Genomic DNA, 19385 nt, shown 5'->3' with positions numbered 1-19385 from the left:
AATTTCCACAGCCACCAACGTTGCAGAAAAGGGTTGATTTTTGGGTGGAAAAGTGTGATCTGTCCGTGTTGTATTTTGAGCCTTTTCCTGTCGTGGGTACTAGACCCATCCACAAAAGTGAAGTACCATTTTTATCGGGAGACTTAGGGGGAACACTGGCTCTTTACAAATTCCAGAACTTTCCTTCACAGAAATTAGAGGGAAATATGAGTTTTTAGAGAGATGGTTAAATTTATATGTTGGGGATGCGAATGCACATCACCAAGATAATGTTTAGCCCACCTGATTTAATTGCGGGTGAACCATAGGTTTGGATACGGCTGTGACTTCACCAATACTGCCATAGCCAAAGGCCCAACAACACAAGTGAATTATAATTTTTTATCAGGAGACTTAGAGGAACACTGAGTGGTAGGACATTTGTGGCTCCCCACAGATTCCAGAACTTGCCCCCACAGACATGTGAGGAAAATGTGTGTTTTAGGCATGGTTCAGATTTGCAAGGAATTTGAGGTAAATAAAAACCTAGTTAGATCCACACAAATTACACCAACCTCAGCACCCTTAGGCATGTAGTTTTCAGAAATGTCTTGGTATGGCAGGTTGTCATGGGTGGCCACTGAGCTAGGACCCAAAATCTGCAGCAACCCAGATTGTGAAAAGTCATTGATTTTGCAGAGCACAATATGATGTCTCCAGGCCGAGTGTGGGGTGTATTGTGTCGCAGGAGCTAGGCCCAGCCACACAAGTGAGGGACCCTTTTTATCAGGAGAAGTGTGGGAACAAAGAATAGTAAAATATTTGTTATCACTAATTAGATTTCTCTGCACTTATGCCTTCCAAATGTATGTCAGTGTGCTAGAAAGAAGACATTTTGCAAAATGTCCTCTGCATCACATCCGAGTATGGGTACCCATAAATTCAGAGATGTACAAATAACCACTGGGCTAAACAACTTATCTGGCATACATTTCAGAAATACTTAGGTTTCCTTCATACCAAGTTTTACCTCTTTATATTTTACCATACAAATTGCTCAATATTCGGTACACAATGAAAAACCATTGCAAGGTGCAGCTCAGTTGTATGCTCTGTGTATCTCAAAGTTCTTGTAGAACCTAGAAATCCTATATACCTCCACAACCAGAACGTTCTAGCAGAAATCATGGCATATAGCTTTGTAAACCAGCCACTGTGACAAGACGTTACAGATGAAAACATAGTTTCGAATCGTTTTTCTTTCTACGCATTTCGATATATTTTTTATTTTAATAGTTCGTTTCCTTCAGAAAACCTTTAAGAATCTACACAAATGAACCTGTGCTGAATTCAGAATTTTGTCTACTTTTTAGAGATGTATCGCTTTCTGGCATCACCCATGGGTTTCACAGCAGTTTTCACCAACAAGTGAAAGTAGGTTGAAAGTACAATAATTGGGAAAAATAAGGTATGTCTTAGAAAAATGCCAAAACTGTGGTAAAAAAACAGATTTTTTAAACAGTTCTGCATGTTTTTGAAAGCTGTAAAAATGGTGACGTTAGTACAGAAAACCTTTATTGACAACATTTTTAGGGAAAAATAGACACTTTTTTGTGGAGCACTTTTACCTATTTTAAAAAAATACGAAATACTGTTTTAGCTATATTTGGGTATTTTCTTGGCCCCTATAGGGGAACCCTCAAACCCTGAGTACCCTTAGTATTCCCATTATGTTGGGAAAAAAGAATACAGATTTGGTGGGGATACCATATGTGGAAGAATGTATGTAGGTCTAAGAGGGAAGTACCCCAAATAGCCAAAAATAATGCTCATCACTGGGTTGGAAAAGTCTCCACTGTTAAGAGGTTAAAAAGGGAAGGATTGGAAACATGGAACCCGCCATGGAATATTTAGAACAGAGCACATTCGTTAATGGGTGAATGTGTCTGTGCTGATGTGTTTCATGATGATCAATCACTTTGCAGGCACAGCTCAAATATACTACTAGAGCTGGTGTGCTTCCAGTTTGTTAATTCCAGTTTGTCCCGCAGCCGCACCGTGAAACTCGTAATTGGGCCCCTAAATGTGTATACATTAAGTAAAGCATACAGATCCATTCTCATCATCTGATCCTCACAACACCCTCCGTGGACCAATAATGTTGCACTTCACGTTGCACAAGGGCAACAACTCCAGATTTTCTCATCCCACGAAACCTGAACATTCACATGATCTTGGGTAGGACACAGTTACTGATTCATGATGAATAAGAAGCTTATTAGCTGTTGCCACCTCTGCCAAGATTTTCTTTTCAGGCCTCACATCTAATACTACTAATACACATCACTCCTATACTTTAGCTACTGAAGCCTTGAAACTGCATGTGCCGAGGGAGAGAACATGGAAGACAACAGAAATGCATTTCAAATTCAGGCCTAGTTGAATTAGCTATGGTGAAGTTTCACAACAAGCACTTTTGGTACTTAATTATGTGTATAACTTCCAATTAAATGCAGCAAGCTTAATGCAAACATAGATAAATTCATGCTTACATATGCAGTGCATTTTAAATGAATGCAACATAACTGGAGACATAAGTGCAGGTATGTATCAGAACTACAGGTCATTGATGATTAAGCTAGATATTAGTGTGCACACGCCTATGAATCTCTAGTTTCCACAGTGATTGCACTTCATTAATACATTTGAATACTTCACTTTTCATTAATAAAGTTAGGCACACAGAGTATATGGTGCTAAGTGCACATATATATATATATATATATATATATATATATATATATATATATATATATATATATATATATATTCACTGAAAAAACCATAGGTTATAGACCATATATAGTTAGGAATTCGCATTTACAAAACCTTATTTTACTCACACAAAACCATTGAAATTCCATATTTAGTTAGTTGCACTAACTATATATCGCGCACCCGCAATCCACTGCTGATGATGTCACATATTACATCATTCATGACATGGTCAGTGACATCACTGATGACATCACTGATGACATCTCAAATGACATCACTGATGACATCTCAAATGACATCACTGATGACATCACTGATGACATCTCATTTGACATTACTGATCACATCACTGATGATATCATTCATGTGATAATACGATGAACCTCTTCAGACTCTAATATAACCTTAGATACAATCAGTGTAAACAGACACTCACAGACTGTCACTCATCCATGGAGTTACTCACACACCTAGTCAGTCATGCAAAGAATCAATCACACCTCCATTTCCTCAACTATACAGTTATACAAACTTTACTTATTCAAACATATACTAACACATATTTACTCTCTTATACAATCCCTGATACAAGTTCACAATGATCCATACAGCCACTCACACATTCACTGGCTCTTATGCACAGTTATTTATATATGTCAACTCTCACATGTACTGTGTTTTACACATGTACTTACTTTGACATGTAGCACTGAGATATGCATTCACTCACCAATACACTCATGCACACAGTCAACCGCCCATACAGCTGTTTCCACATGCACTTTTGAAACCATACATCTAGTGAATCAACTGCTCACACATCTATGCACAGAGTCATACACCTCCCAGCCACCCACACACACACTCAGTCTCCCATACAAATACTTGGGCAACCAATCTATAACCCATATAGTTACTCATATAGCTACTTATCAACACATGCAACAGTTTACAGAACAACAGACATAATGATGCACACATTAAGACAGTTTAGTCACTAACCCATGCACTCAGTGAGACACATTTAATCACTCACTCATACAGTCAGTCATGCACCTACTAAATCCTTCATCCAGACACTTATACATCCACTCATTCTTCAATATGTAAGACATATTTTAACTTTACAGAAACATACAGTCACTGGATGTTGTCATCAGTGATGTCATCAGTGATGTCATTTGAGATGTCATCAGTGATGTCATCAGTGATGTCACTGACCATGTCATGAATGATGTAATATGTGACATCATCAGCAGTGGATTGCGGGTGCGCGATATATAGTTAGTGCAACTAACTAAATATGGAATTTCAATGGTTTTGTGTGAGTAAAATAAGGTTTTGTAAATGCGAATTCCTAACTATATATGGTCTATAACCTATGGTTTTTTCAGTGAATTTTCAAGGTTTTGTAAATGCTAATTCCTAACTATATATGGTCTATAACCTATGGTTTTTTCAGTGAATTTTCAAGGTTTTGTAAATGCTAATTCCTAACTATATATGGTCTATAGCCTATGGTTTTTTCAGTGAATATATATATATACATACATATATAAACATATATCATCTGTATATCTATATAAATACAAACATAAATGCATGCATACATATACTTATATGCATACAGATGCATGTTATTTACATGAAAGTTGAAAAACACTAATAAAAGCAAAGCTAAAAAGCCACCTCATTACAAACAGAATGGCTTTAACTTAAACGAGGGCGAGATCTATTGCATTTTCAATGCTTGTTTACTTTGGTTCCATCAAGAAGGCATTCAGATGTGTCACACATTTGCCATAAATTCTGAATGTTAGCACTCTAGTTGCACATTAGATCACTGTAGTAAAGCTACTGCTCACCAGGGACGTCTGTTGCTGGTATTCAAAGTGCATGTTTCAGTCTGCATGTCAGAATTTTTTAATGAAATTGAAGAGGGTTTGAGAAGTCACTCAAAATGTGCCCTAATTTTTCTTTCTGCAGCACTAATCATAATTCATATGGCAAAATATACCCCCTCATTTTGTTCCTTTTTAAATTAAATGTTTTAAGATTTACCACTTTATTCCAATCAAGATGGCTTCAGGTGTGCCATACCTTTGTAATACGTAGGACTGTTAGCACTCTAGTTGTTCTTTAGAACACTCTGGGACATTCTGTCATTGGGCTATACTTGGGCTACATCTGGGTGATATTTGGGCTACATTTGGGCTCTTTTGTCTCTGGTGGCCATTTTGGGAGACTGCATGTCAGAATTTTTTAATGAAATAGAAGAGGATTTGAAAAGTCACTCAAAATGTGCCCTAATTTTTCTTTCTGCAGCACTAATCATACTTTCTATGGCAAAATATACCCCCTCATGTTGTTTCTTTTTAAATTAAATGTTTTAAGAGTTACCACTTTATTCCAATCAAGATGGCTTCAGGTGTGCTATACCTTTGTAATAAGTAGGACTGTTAGCGCTCTAGTTGTTCTTTAGAACACTCTAGGAGGCTGCAGTAGAACACAAAGGAATCAACTGACAGTCTCTGTCCTTGTTGGATGTACATGTTTTACTGAGAATGTCAGACTTCATTTTCACATGACTGAGAAAGATAATGTGAATTTACAGAAAATATGCTTTCAGTTTAGCTTATAGATCCCCTTCCAAACCACTGTGGGAAAATCATGAGATATTAGTTTACTTTCAAACAATATTCATAATATCACAGCAGAAGGTTTTTTCACATGGTAAAATCACCTTAGAACCCACCACAATTCCTAAAACGAGTATGGTACCATCAACAAATGATTTATAATGTAACTAAAGTCCTAAAACCCTCTATTAACTACAATGCTTTTTAATGAGGTGCTATCATGTATATTGGTCCCAAGATGGCTGCCAACACTTCTTGGATGAAGTGCTGACAGCCAATCAGATCAGATGTGTGGTTAGGCTCCGCCCAGATATATATCTTTTGTTGAACCTAAATTACTCAAAATCCACTGGAGCACATATATTGAGACCTAGCAAAGGCACATCGGGCTAACAGTCCCTACAATTTTGCCAAGTTTCGTGCAAATCCATTCAGCCGTTCGAGCTAAAAGTGAGGCCAACCGCCCTATGGAAATTAACATGGGAAAAACGCGTTTTGGGACCCCACTTTTTTCTCGGCCCCCCCTTGATGAAACCCCCCCCAAATTGTCAGGGGCTGCTCAGAAACAAAATGTTCAATTTTCCTGAAAATTTCAGCCAATTCCGTCCACAAACGCCAAAGTTATTAGACATAGAATTTTCAAAAATCCCATAGAGAAAAAATCCTAACTATATATACCTACTGGCGACCGCCAGTAGGTAATATATATATATATATATATATATATATATTTTGCGCTTCTGAGAAGTGTAAGGGTGGATCTAAAACTGTGCTGCTCCATCCGTGAAAGGGGAGAAATAGATAGAGGCAGAGAAAAGACTATTTTACCAGCTACGGTAATCCCACGCCACTTCCCTAGTACACAATCAACTCTGTGTTTGGATGTTCCAAACTGGGAAGGATGAGTTTGTAACAGGGTGCACCATAGTCCAAGCAGTCAAAACACATGAATAAGGAGCTGCACCAATCACAGGTGGAGTTGGCAAGGAACCTGTTTATTGTGAGGTGGGAAACGTAAGTCAATGGGAACAAAGCATGGTTCCCTAAGTTTGTCATTACAACAGGCCACTGTAAGTTGTGAAAGATGGCACTCTTGACCGAACGAAACACAGTTTGTAGCCTGGAGATGGTGATTTAATTACAAAATGAGGCCATTTTGATGTGAAGAGTGCTTTATATAAATTAGAATATACTACTAAATTCAGACAAATATTAATAGTATGTGCTCCAAAATGCAGCACTGGCCCCCACAACTCTCCCTCACCATCCAGCTGAATTGGCTCGTTTAGTACATCTGCTTTTTAAGGAACTCTTTACATTTTGTACAGCCCACGTAACTGAAGTAGCACGGTGTCTGTGGCTAGCACCCCCACTTCAACAGTGTCCAGTCTCTTATACAAGCAATAGCACCAGTCACAGTAAAAACCAACAAATGACTTGTCTTCATTTAGATGCTTCATGCCCTTTTTCCGTCATCTTTATAATGCTGAATCGGTCAGTGAAGTCACTAGAAACATAGGTATGTACTCTAATTACATACAGACACACCAAGGAAAAGGAGATGTCTCAGTCCCATGACGAGGTCTAAACCTGTAATATACCATGTCGAGCCAGTTACTGCACTCAATGATATAATTTTATTGATATGTCTTCCCTATATTTTTATCAAAAGAAGGCAGTAGAGAAATGGGCCTAAAATTTGCAACATATTTAGGGCTTCTTGGCGGTTTCTTTAGCAAAAGAGTAACTAACGGCTGCTTCCAGGCATGGGAAACCTTAACAGTGGCCAGAGAAAGATTAAAGATGTATTTTACAGGCTCAGCCGGCTGTGGTGCAAGTACCCTACAGTATTTTGGGAAGAGGTGGTCGAGTGGACAGCCCAAAGTAATGGCTCCCACCAACACCAGGCCGTCTTCCTCCATAATTGGAGGGATGATCTTAAGCCTTTGATCACTTTTATATCCCTCATTTGTGGTGGATTGTAGATTCAGAACGTGATCAGGCGGTAGATGGCTTACTGTGTCATTTTTCTTTCGGTTATCTATAATGGTCATTATTTTATTCTCAAAAAATGAACTAATCCCATTACACAGCTCGTTCATGGTATGATTCGTTGTGAGGGGCAATCCGGGGATTGCAATGTTCTTGAAAAGAATAACACAGTTTTGGCCATATTTGGGCGTGTACTATCTGTTCGCCTGTAGGGAGCCTGAAGACAGGCGCACCTCGCGTTGTGACAGTCCTGGACGACACGTTGTCATTCTAAGCATTGCAATGAGGGGACTACATTTGTAAGGTTTTGCCTCAGGAACTAACGCTGAGGCTCAACGTGGGAGCGTGAAAACAGCGGCAGAAAGCGAAGCTTACCTGGAAGTAGAGGGATGCGGAGGTTTAGGCGCTTGGTCCTACCAGATACTGGGACAGCAACCATACTGAAGTGACCCATTAGGCCTTTCCTAGAAGCCTAGGCTTGAAGCCCGCATAATGTGGCTGAATCCCTGGAATGGGAGGACAAGGGGAGGAGAACCAAAGCTGGGGACTCCAGACGAAGAATCCATCCCAGCATCTGCCTGCAGACACTGGAAAAGAGAAAGAGCCGGAAAAACGCAAAAAAGGAACTCAAAGTGGTATGTACTAGGAATGACTCACATGACGTGACCTGGTAAGAGCCAATTCGGGCTCGGAATTGGGAATAAAATGTATGAATTCTATAGGAGGAAAGCTCCACAGAGCAAGACAGTCCACTACTCTGTAGAAACTCGAGAGGGGCAGAAGTTTCTTGAGCGATCTCTAGTTTTCTAATTCGTGTGTAAGTAGTTCATCCCAAACAGTTTTTTCTTTGCATTTTGAGACTCTTATTCCTGTTTATCCGAGTATAAAATTATGAGCACATGTCCCAGAGATCTGAGAATAAACCTGATTCGTCAGGGTCATTACTCAGCCTCTGGATGTCTCTGTGTCGTGAGGGGGCCCCCCTTCAGGGTCCCTATCCATTCAGCACCAGGCCTGAGAAGATCTGAGAAAGGTGGGAGTCTCAGGGCCCCTCAACAAATTCTGCAGGGGGGCATCATTTTGAATTATGCTACTGGCCACTGCTGCATGGACCTGGGATTCCTCAGAGAACTGCACAAGTCCTTAGGAGAGGAGTGTATGGGACCTTGGGGCAGGACAAAGAATTAATTCCGATAGCAGAAGCAGATGTCAAGCAGGAGCACCGTTCTGAAATGCATATTTTGATCAGTACAGACCAGCTGTCCTGTTCGCTTTACTGCTTGTCAATAAACATGACTTGGCCCTGCCCTCATCTTCATAGGAGCGTTAGAACGGGGTAAAAGCAGGCGAGCTCAATTTCCATTGCAGCTCCAATCAAACATGATTATTTAATCACCTCTGGGCCACAGCAGTCCCCGCGCACTCGAATCACTTAGAAAAGGCGCACTGTGAGAGGGGAGATGAGGAGGGGCGGGCCTTGGATTGATCATCACGGCATCACGTTTGAGTGATTTTCGATAGAAAGGGCTCTATTTCCCATTGGACTGCTGGGGGGTGTGGGGGGGGGCTATAGGGGTGGAAGGTCATAGTTTCACTGCATTGAAGGTAGACCCACTTTCCATGTAACAGCCAGGGCACAGGCTCGAATAGTTTTAGATACAGGCTAGAATAGTTTTAGATACAGGTTAGAATAGTTTTAGATACATGCTTGAATTGTTTTAGCTAAAATGGAGCGCCTAGCTGGGCTGTGTTTTTAAAACCATTCCTGCACAATTGGTTCAAATGGAAACCACGCCTCCATGTTACCAGCTTCTTCAAAATCCTGCATGTGCTGTAATCTGCAAGAGGCTTAACATCTACAGGCTCTTTCCTTTTTCACAGCTAATAAAAAAGTAAACAAATTCTGTTCAGTAGAAAACAAATTCGAACTATTTGCTTTTGCAGAACAGTATCTTTTTACTCTAGCATATATGAAAGCAGAGGCATATATTTACAGTAATATATGTATTTTCAATTCAAACATCGTCCTCTCCCAGTGCTTAATTTGCTGCAGGTGGTTTCAGGTGTCCGGCACAAATTTTTGAGGACACAATACTAATTTTTCACCATCGAACTTTGATCCAAAGCAAAGAAGAAAAAAAGAAGGAAGGTGCGAAAACGTGGAAACATGTGACCACACTAACCCCAGAAATGACCTGGGGGAGGGAACTAGAGGCACAGGGCGCTAGGGGCAGGCCAGCCTCCAACATAAAGGGGCATATTACCAAGGGCCATTATCGCCGCATTAGCGGGACTTTTTCCCGCTAATGCGGCGATAATTTCATCGCCCTATTACCAAGCTGTCGCTAACACCAGTTAGCGACAGCTTGTAGGCGATAGCGGGCATTTAGGAGCCCACTTTGCATGTCAGCGATAATTATCGCTAATGACATGCAAAGTGGGCGTGCCAAGATGTTAGCGACTGAAAACAGTCGCTAACATCGCTATCTCCTATTACCAACTTTTGGAGATATTCGCGCTAAGCGCGAATATCTCCAAAAGCTAACACCTGCCCTCAGCAGTTCTTAGCCATGTTATCCAATGGTAGGTGGATAACATGGCTAAGACCATTATCTCGTTAACGCATGAATATCACTGACTTTTCAGCGATATTCATGCATTTCGGCCGATTTTTATCGCTTAGGAGATAAACCTTGATAATAGCAAGGCTCCTAAGCGATAAAAATAGGCGAAGCATGGCGATAAAATTATTGCCACTAACCAAGCATACCGATAATTGTCGCTTATACTTGGTAATATGCCCCCTAATGTTTAGCACAAAGGGGGCCGCTCCCAGTAATGTGACCGAAGGTGCTGAAGGTTTAATTGTGAGTGTGGACATCACACAAAAAGTGAAGGACTGGCCTCACACATGGTGATCACCGGGTAGGAGAGCAGAATGCAACCAGATGATATCGTGGAAAGCGCACCTTGATACAAGTTTGACTACAGGGTCATTCCCTCTATTCCTTCTCCCATGGAGCACGTTAGTAAAAGTTCTTGGGGTTACAGAGAGCCCCCGGAAGTGGAGAGTGGCAAAGGTCACCCCAACTGGTGGTTTTCTCACCACAAATTTGGTTAGAACGAAGCCCCCATTTTAATACAGGTCCTGATGAATGCCATGTACCTTTTAGGGACACTAGGAAGAAACATGTTGACCCGATTGAATACGGTGAGGGGATAATGATGTTCCCCACATCACCATCCACTGGTTTTTAATACCATACATTTACCTACTCCATTCAAATTTAATTTGGCAACTGTAATGGTTTTAAGTTTCACTCATTTACTTAGGGCCCCCACTTAGTTTAAAAGTGCATCCTGTCATCACGTGAATGCCCGCCCTCTAACAAACCAAGTTTTTAGAGGGCGAGGATGGGCGATGATAAAGCATGACACCAGGTGGAATGTGAGGCCAGTCCTTCACTTTTTGTGAGATGTCCACACTCACAATTGAACCTATAGCACCTTCGGTCACATTACTGGGAGCAGCCCCATTTGTGTTGAACAAAGCGTGGAAACAACCACAAAAGGCATAAGCATGCCTTAACAAGCATTTGCAAAGTCAATAGAGGGATCGCATGCAATGGCTTTGTTTATTTTTCACAAACATATGCAACACGATAAACTGCTCCAAAAAAAAAATAGGAATGGCCAAGAAGGCCAAACACACCTGCTCTGGCATTGACGTTCACATCTTTGGAGGGTGGCTTTGAGCTATGATCAGTGAAAATGGCATAATTCAAGTGCAAAACAGCCAGGGGTTAAAGTGGGCTTACCCACTGCACATGATGCATGCTATGACTGCAGCAAGCAAAATATGAGCGATAAAACACTTGAATAGACCAATGGATGAAAAGGACAGACCAAAGTCCCTGTGTGTACCTCCAAGAATTTTTTCGCGTGGAGAGACTGGGGAAGCAGGAGATTAAAGAACTCTCTCATGGCCAAACCTAAAATTGACTAGCAAAAGTGAGCTAAATAGAGAGGAAATTTAGGGTTGTTGAAGAAAGAAGCATGAGTGAACTGAATATTGGGCACCCACTGTATTTGGCAACCCCAGCATCTGACAGTGATGGCATCAGGGAAGGTTCATAACAAAAAGCTTGCACCCTTGCATGTACCTTTTCACAAATAAGCACTGTGACCTCTCCTCTTTCTTACCCCTTGAGCCATGACATACCGGTTAATTAGAAGTATGCTTATAATCCAATGCATGGGAACTGATGCATTATCTCACATCCTATCGGGAAGAACTTTGCTGAAATGTAGATAATGAGATGGCTAATGATCCCACTCTATGTTTACTGTCCTGAACTTTTACCCAATAAATCATTGCCATTGGGTGCGTTAGTCTATGTTGGGACATAAAAGTCCTCTACATGGCAATGGACTTGTATCCCTGTCCTGAGTACCCAACGCTAACCCGCTGCGTGCTGCCTTCGGCCGTTGGCCGTCGCGAGCACTACCTTTATAGTGCTGCACACGCCCAACGGCTGACACGGCCCCACCCGCGCACGGAAATGCTGTGCCGCGGTGGAATTACCGCCGCGGTTAACGGGTTAATGATCTCTGGATCCCTAATACTGATTATTATTGTCATAGGTAATGTAAAAGTAATGTAATGTAAAAGATACTTATAGAGCACACTGCAACCCATGGGGCATCCTGGCGCTAAAGAGGAAAAGACAGTAAAAGACATCTATGACAGGAGCAAATAGGCGTATAGGTGAACAAGGAACATGTGTGTGCACCATGACAAAGGCCTGTCTCACAGATTGGGATCTTGTTGGACCGGGAGGGGTGCTCAAAGTGTTACCCCCATAGAGGTGAGAGGCTAACGCCTTCACCAGCAGTTAATTAGCACAAACGCGGTGGTGGCAGCATACTGTGTAGTGATCAGTAGGAGTGACCTTATTTTTAATCTGTGTAACTGCAGTGAGGCCTACAGGCTCACTCACTTTTTACAGCTCGCCTGCTGTGTGCTTAATTCACCCTTGGCCTACATCAAGCTGGTGTGAAGTGTTGCTGGAATGGGGAATCTGTACTCAGTGTATGTTTGCCTGGGAAAGGGTGTGATACAGAAAATTTGCAGTAATGAGTAGTGCGTGCATGGTGTAGTATGTGCTGGATGTACTGTGCTTGAGAGTGGTACAGTACCCGTAGGATATAGTGCTGTGCAGTGAGTGCAGGGTTCCTACATGTGCTGGGTATATGTGCACTTGTAGGTGCTACAATACATGAAGAATGCAGTGATTGCAGGGTAAGTGGATGTGCTGGGTTCATATGTAAATGTAAAATGTACAGGAATTTATATAGCGCAAATCACCGAGCAGTTTCTAAGCGCTTGCTTAGGGAACCCGTCCTGATATTCCCCTGTGAGATAACCCCTGCAGGGTATCCGCAAGGTGAAAGCCAGGCATCCCGCCGCGAGGGGCCGTTGTGGAGATTAAGCAAGCTATTGCCCAGAGTCGCAGAGTGTGGACCTGTGAATCGAGTAGGCACCGGAGAGAGAATTGTCAAGTCCATGGACATTTTTAGGACTCAAGACCCCGCCGAGCCGGGAATTGAACCCTGGTCCCGGGCTGACCTCTGCTTCCAGGTCTGCCTCCTCTAACCAGTGAGCCACACTTCTCCACATGTAACAGTGAGTAGTACAATACATGAAGAATGCAGGGCATGCATGATAAGTACATGTGTGGGGTGTGTGTGTTTATGATCGGTACAGTAGATAAAGGATACAGTGATGGGCAGTGCATCCATGTTGAATGTAAGTGCTGTATGTCTATGTGTCGCTGAATGGTAACATAATATAACATAAAATGTCATGACATAACATACCGTGTTTTTGTTAAGCGCACATGCACACTATGCTATTTTGGTGATGAATAACCAATGTTTATTGTTACCCAAATCAATGGTATTCATTTTATTGACCGCAGAAGGATGAAAGGCTGAGTGGACCCACCGGGAGGTCGAACACAGGCCCCTACAGTAGACACAATAGTCCACTAAGCCACGAGACACGACTAAGGTACATGGAGGATACAATACTGTGCAGAGCATGTATGCTGTATACATGCACTGGATGTATATGTACCTGTGGATGGTACAATACATGCAGGGCCCTGGGTTCCATTTTGGGAGGCCCAAGCCTGCAGGGTGAAACTTGGAGTGGAAGTAGAGAGAATCCCCCCAGACAGATTGTGAATTGCGGCATTCCTGTAAGCTTAGTAGGACACACACTGGAGAGGGGAGGACCAGGCCTCCCCAATACACTTCAAAGGGTGCTCTTTGATTCACTGAAAGGTCTCAAGCAATGGGCCACGGCACATCTCAGGAAGAGATGGGGCTGATCAGAGAATCATAAAGAGTAGGGCTGGGGGCCTGGACTAATCTTATGATGCACCTTTTGGTGCATCAAAAGGTTAGCCCAGGCCACCAGCTCTACTCTATATGATTCTCTTATCAGAGTCACTGACATCCAGGTGTGAACTCTAATAGCTCCTGTGTTGTGGGACTATCAGTTTAGGTAACAACCCTGCTGTAATACTCGGATTTTTAAAGAGGAAGAGGGAGCAGAGGAGCGTGCACTACAAAATGAATCCGAGCTTCAACATAAAATGTTAAGGACTCAGACTCTAACTCACATTTGGAAATGGACTATAAGAAGGGGAGTTTGTTGCCTCAAAAAATTGTCTCATGCCAAGCAGCCAGATGGGCTATGCAAGACTTCTGCCTGTGGTTAGGACTAGGGGCCAAGGCATGCTAGTGTACCTGCTGGGTGATTGGGCAATACTCGGGTAATCCAAGACCACCTGCCTTTGAGCCTGGAGCACCAGTGCCTGCCTGCTTCCTATGACCGGTGTGCCCTGTGAGAAAGAGGAGAGCACTGGAGAGAGTTAGATCGGTGAGACAGCAGCGTTTAGCTAACCACATTCGTTTCTCAGACCCATACGACAATAGTTCATGTATTCCAGGCGTTTTCTTCTTTGTATGCTGCAATTTATTCTTTTTTTTTAATAGTGAAATAAACAGGACTTCAAACTTCAGAATGCTAAATAAATTCTGGATTTAAAGAAGTTGTTTCGCATGGACCTGGAAAACATGAGGCTCTGGTTTTGAAGAAGAGTACTCCACTAGCCTGTTCCCGTCTTGCCTCTTCTATCTGTTAGTCCCTCTTTTCCAGTACTCATACCTCCCTCTGAAGCAACTTTACGGTGACAGAAAGCCCTATACACATTGAAAAGTAGAATAACAACACGTGGAGTCAAGTTACATTTTGAGATATCGATTGAGAAACATTAAAACACGATTTAACAGGGAAACAGTTCCAAAGTGTGTGTCCTTAAAATGCGGCATCGCTCTGCCCTCATGGACCATCGTTGGACCCTCGGCATTAAATGATCCCCAGATCTGAAGCAGGGCCAAATCCCCAGATCCGCCCTCAGCACACCAGCCGCTGACCTGCCAAAGATATCCATGACCATTTAGGAAAATCCATAGACCATTTCTGGAAGCGTAGCTCATAAATATTCATGTTGGACAGCCTGAAAACCTGACCGCTTGTGGCACTCCAGGACCGAGTGTGGCAGCCATCTTTGCTACTCTGAATATTTACCTCCGCTTGCGGCAGCCATATTGTTAATCCTTCATAAGTGAAGGGGTGCGAGAAAAAATAAAAGCGTGGGCCTTATACTCGCTCCACCCCTTTCTAATGTACCCCCCAAGTACATCTTTGACAAAAGCACCTCAGATTACGAGACAAAGGGGCACTAGCGTAGCCTATTTTTAAACATTTATATTCCATTTGTTCTGCTTTTCTGTCAGCACCTGCCTGTGCCTCTAATGAGGCGATTATGTATTTCTTCAGAAACATTATTTTATCAGGGAGTTATTATTATTTTTTGTAACAAGGCTGAAGGCCTGGGTAGAAAAAAAAGTCACTAATTGTTTTTAGTCCTAATCAGCGGCAGGAATTTTAAGAAGCCTCTCCCAAGATCTGATTCCAATTAAACGTGTCAGTGGGGAGATAATGGATGCGTTTTCCGGGGATGCAAACGAGGCCGAGAGAATTTATAATTTGCCAGGGTGTAGTGTTCCCTTCAGTCATGTTAGCGCCATGTATATACACTATTATTTCTGCATACAAAAGGAAGGCGCTGCCTCCGTCGCCGTTCGATTCCACTCGACTTGTTGTCCTTGGCGACCTCTCGTCCTTGATGGGGAAATGGCTTGTTCAGATTGTCTTTGCGCTTTGACGTTCGCCGGATGCTGAATGAATGAATGACTTCCATACAACGCTAAAGAACGTGATTGCCTCAAAGGGGAAGGGGGGCTGGTAGGGGGAACGAATGTGCACCGTTTTCATCCAGTTCATAACGTTAAACGTTCATCATTGTTTTCAGATGTTTGTCAAATAAAAAAAAAGAGGGTCGGAGCGCATGGCCTCACACAGCACTCCGTTCACCCCAATGCATCAAGGTAGATTCAGTGCATGCCAACACTTTCTTCAGTGACAGGGGCATATTATATAGAAAATGGTGGTGAGAGGCGTTAGCCTCCATGGCTAAATGCCTCTCAACGCCACTTCTAAAATGCCAGTCTGCACCATATGTGAGCTGCTTCATGCAGCACACATGTAAGTTACAAAATGGCATTTTAAAAAAAGGTCTGTTTGTGTACAGGAAGGGGCACCTTCTATGTGTGCAGCACAAGGCAGCACACCTGAAAAAAGCAAAAACGAGGAGAAATTAAGCATTTCTCCTCGTTTCGCCACCTTAAGACTAAGATTTTCCTGGTCTTAAGTTCGGCAGCCACGGCCCGTGTAGGGCGTGCCACCGGGCGGTGACGTGGGGCTGGGGAGGGGCATTGTAAAATGCGGAATACGGACGATTTTAGGTAAGTTACGAAAAATATATATATATATATTGTTGCGCGCGCTGCATCACATTTGACGATGCAGCGCGCGCAACGAATTTCGTTTTTTTTCCCGGCACTTACCTAAAATCATCCTTTTCCCGCATTTTCCAACCCCCCACCTTATCCCTTCCCCACCCCAAGGCACCGCCCGGTGGCACGCCCAACACGGGCCGAGGCTGAAGTTCGGCCCTGCCACCTATTATCACCTCAAAGTGCATGGGTGTTGCAGTGGAATGCCCACCGCAACACCCACTGCACGCCCCTTTCACGCTAAGTTTAGCTTGAAAGGGGCACTATTGCCAAGACAGCGTTAAGCCACTGTGTGGTTTAACGCTGCCTTAGTAATAGGGCGCTGACCCTATCGCCACCACAAGGTCAATTCAAAAAGTGATGTTGTGGTGGCGATAGGAGCTTGGTAATATGCCCCACAGTCTTTCGTTTTTCACCCTTGTGAGTGCAGCCAGTGCTGTGTGTCTCTAGACACAGAGGGCCCGATTCACAGAATGAACTTACTACTTTTGGCATTCACAGAATGAACTTACTACTTTTGGCATTCACAGAATGCACTTACTACTTTTGGTATTCACAGAATGAACTTACTCATTTCGGTATTCACAGAAGTTAGGACTACTAACTTTAGGACTCCTAAATGCCTTCTGTGAATACCGAAAGTCTTAAAATTAGGATTTTTCTCAATTTTGTAGTAGTAAAGTTAGGACTACTAACTTTAGGACGCCTGAATGCCTTCTGTGAATACCGAAAGTCTTAAAATTACGATTTTTCTCAATTTAGTAGTAGTAAAGTTAGGAGTCCTAACTTTACTACTACTAAATTGAGAAAAATCCTAATTTTAAGACTTTCGGTATTCACAGAAGGCATTTAGGAGTCCTAAAGTTAGTAGTCCTAACTTCTGTGAATACCGAAATGAGTAAGTTCATTCTGTGAATACCAAAAGTAGTAAGTGCATTCTGTGAATGCCAAAAGTAGTAAGTTCATTCTGTGAATTGGGCCCGTAAATTGTTGTCCTTCTGAGGACCTGAAGCAGTGTGCTCCCACTCTCTCTTTGAGTTGGTCTAATTTGTTCAACAGAAAGAAAGCAATACTACAACACCCAGAATGCATTTGATGATCACGTGAATGACCGCAACTGGAATCAGTGTCTGTAACAGCCTGGAGGAGGCACCTTATGTGTAATTCCTTACCCATTAATAGCCAGCTTCAGTCTGATTTGATTTTTGAGCACTTACAATGCTGACACTGAAGCTCCATGCCTCAGACTGTAACATACCTTAAAAGTAAATGACAGTCTGATAACATCATACAAAGGATAAACTCTAGAATCCAATTTCACATATGCATGTATTGCCATGCACAGTCGTTAAGAGCCTATCACAGAGCATAGTGATTCCTAAGCACACTGATCATTCAGTTATGCCTATGATTTAACGTTTGTTCCTGTGCTATATGGTGAAACTTTTCATCTTTAATACTTTCAGAATTAAAGTCCCCCGATGAAGGTCTTCCGCTTGAAATGCATTGGGCAGAACAATATGGAATGAAATAAGTTTTTCAAAATGTACTATAAATTAAATAGTATGTACAACGCAAAAGAATAAAATTAATATATGGATAACCAGCAATAAGACTCTCATGAAATTTCACAGAATTTTTCATCAAGGTTTGCCAGTTTGGGGAAGTCACTTCTAAGGGAAGAAACGCGTGTTCCACTTTATCATACAAAGGATCACATAAACAGTCAGATATGTGCATAGGAATATTGCTTTTTCATGATGTGGTACAGTCGGAGGCACTTATGCATGAAGTGGAAGGCATTAAGCTAGTTGACCCCACTTCCAACGAGCTAATAATGTAAAGTCATGCAGGTGACCGACAGGTACACGAAGCCGGTGCATTTGCTAACTCACTCGTAGAGTCATTGTGGGCAAAGTTGTCACCATGCAAGCATATTTCTGATTATGAGAATAAAAGCAGTTTGCAGAGCTTTACAATTTTAACTACTACTGCGGGCCTGGCAATACTCAAACACACACTCTTGCAGCTGCTGATTCCTTTACAACGCCCCTGTGGTGTGGACACACATCCCACAAACAGTTTTCCAAGAGTCGTAAATACCCCACAACGTATTCTCCCATAAAGCACTCTGGTGAAGTCCCCATAATTTCACATGTTGATAATGGACCCTGTCATCTGAATGAGTAGAGGCCTTATGCCAAACCCTCCTGCTTTAAGAAACAATCCAATTTTTTTTGTTAGTATTTGTCCAACTTGAAATACTGCTGTCGGCATCAGTCTTACATAAACTTTGACGTTTTAATGTCACGTGAACCCAAGTATAAACAGTTCTAAATCACATGTTGCCTTCCTTTCACCCGCGGCCTGTATCCGCTCTACTGCAGCGCTGCAGGGTCACACGTACGGAGACCACCCGCTCTCACGATCCCGTGATGAGACAGCTCTCCCCTCCACCCCGTCAGATACGACCCTCCTCTATAAGGAACCCTGTTGACTACCCTCGGCCTCGTCGATAACCCTCTCTTGAAACGGCATTTCCACACAAGCCTATCTGCCGAGACCCCGCCCACCTTATCCCCTCAACCTCTGCTCTAAATATGTGCGTATTTTTATTGTGCTGGTTTATGACTGGAAACAACTGCACATTATCCCATATATTGCAGCCCAGGTCCGGCTCCAGGAATTTTTATTTGGGTGGACCAAGGGTGCATTTGGGTGGGCCACTGCGGGCTCGATTTGTCACTTATATGTTCAGCCAGGACTGCTTCTGGCCCCTCCTCTACCTCTTCTTAGTCGTCCAAGGCCCAGTCAAAAGCACTCTTTTCCAAATCTCTTTCTAAATGTTATCTCTCTCAAAAAGTTTTTTACCCCCATGTAATGTCTCTTTGATGGGAAGAGGAGGTTTCAAAGGTGGGAGAATCAGGAAAGTGACACCACTCGGGCTCCATCTGTGCGAGCCTTCAGGGAGAATCCCTCTTCCTTACTACCTCCACCTCACCCCTG

Source organism: Lissotriton vulgaris, chromosome 2_2, assembly GCF_964263255.1.
Source record: "Lissotriton vulgaris chromosome 2_2, aLisVul1.2, whole genome shotgun sequence".
In the NCBI taxonomy this organism is placed as follows: domain Eukaryota; kingdom Metazoa; phylum Chordata; class Amphibia; order Caudata; family Salamandridae; genus Lissotriton; species Lissotriton vulgaris.
The sequence above is the reverse complement of the archived record's forward strand: the minus strand, read 5'-3'. Positions refer to the sequence as shown.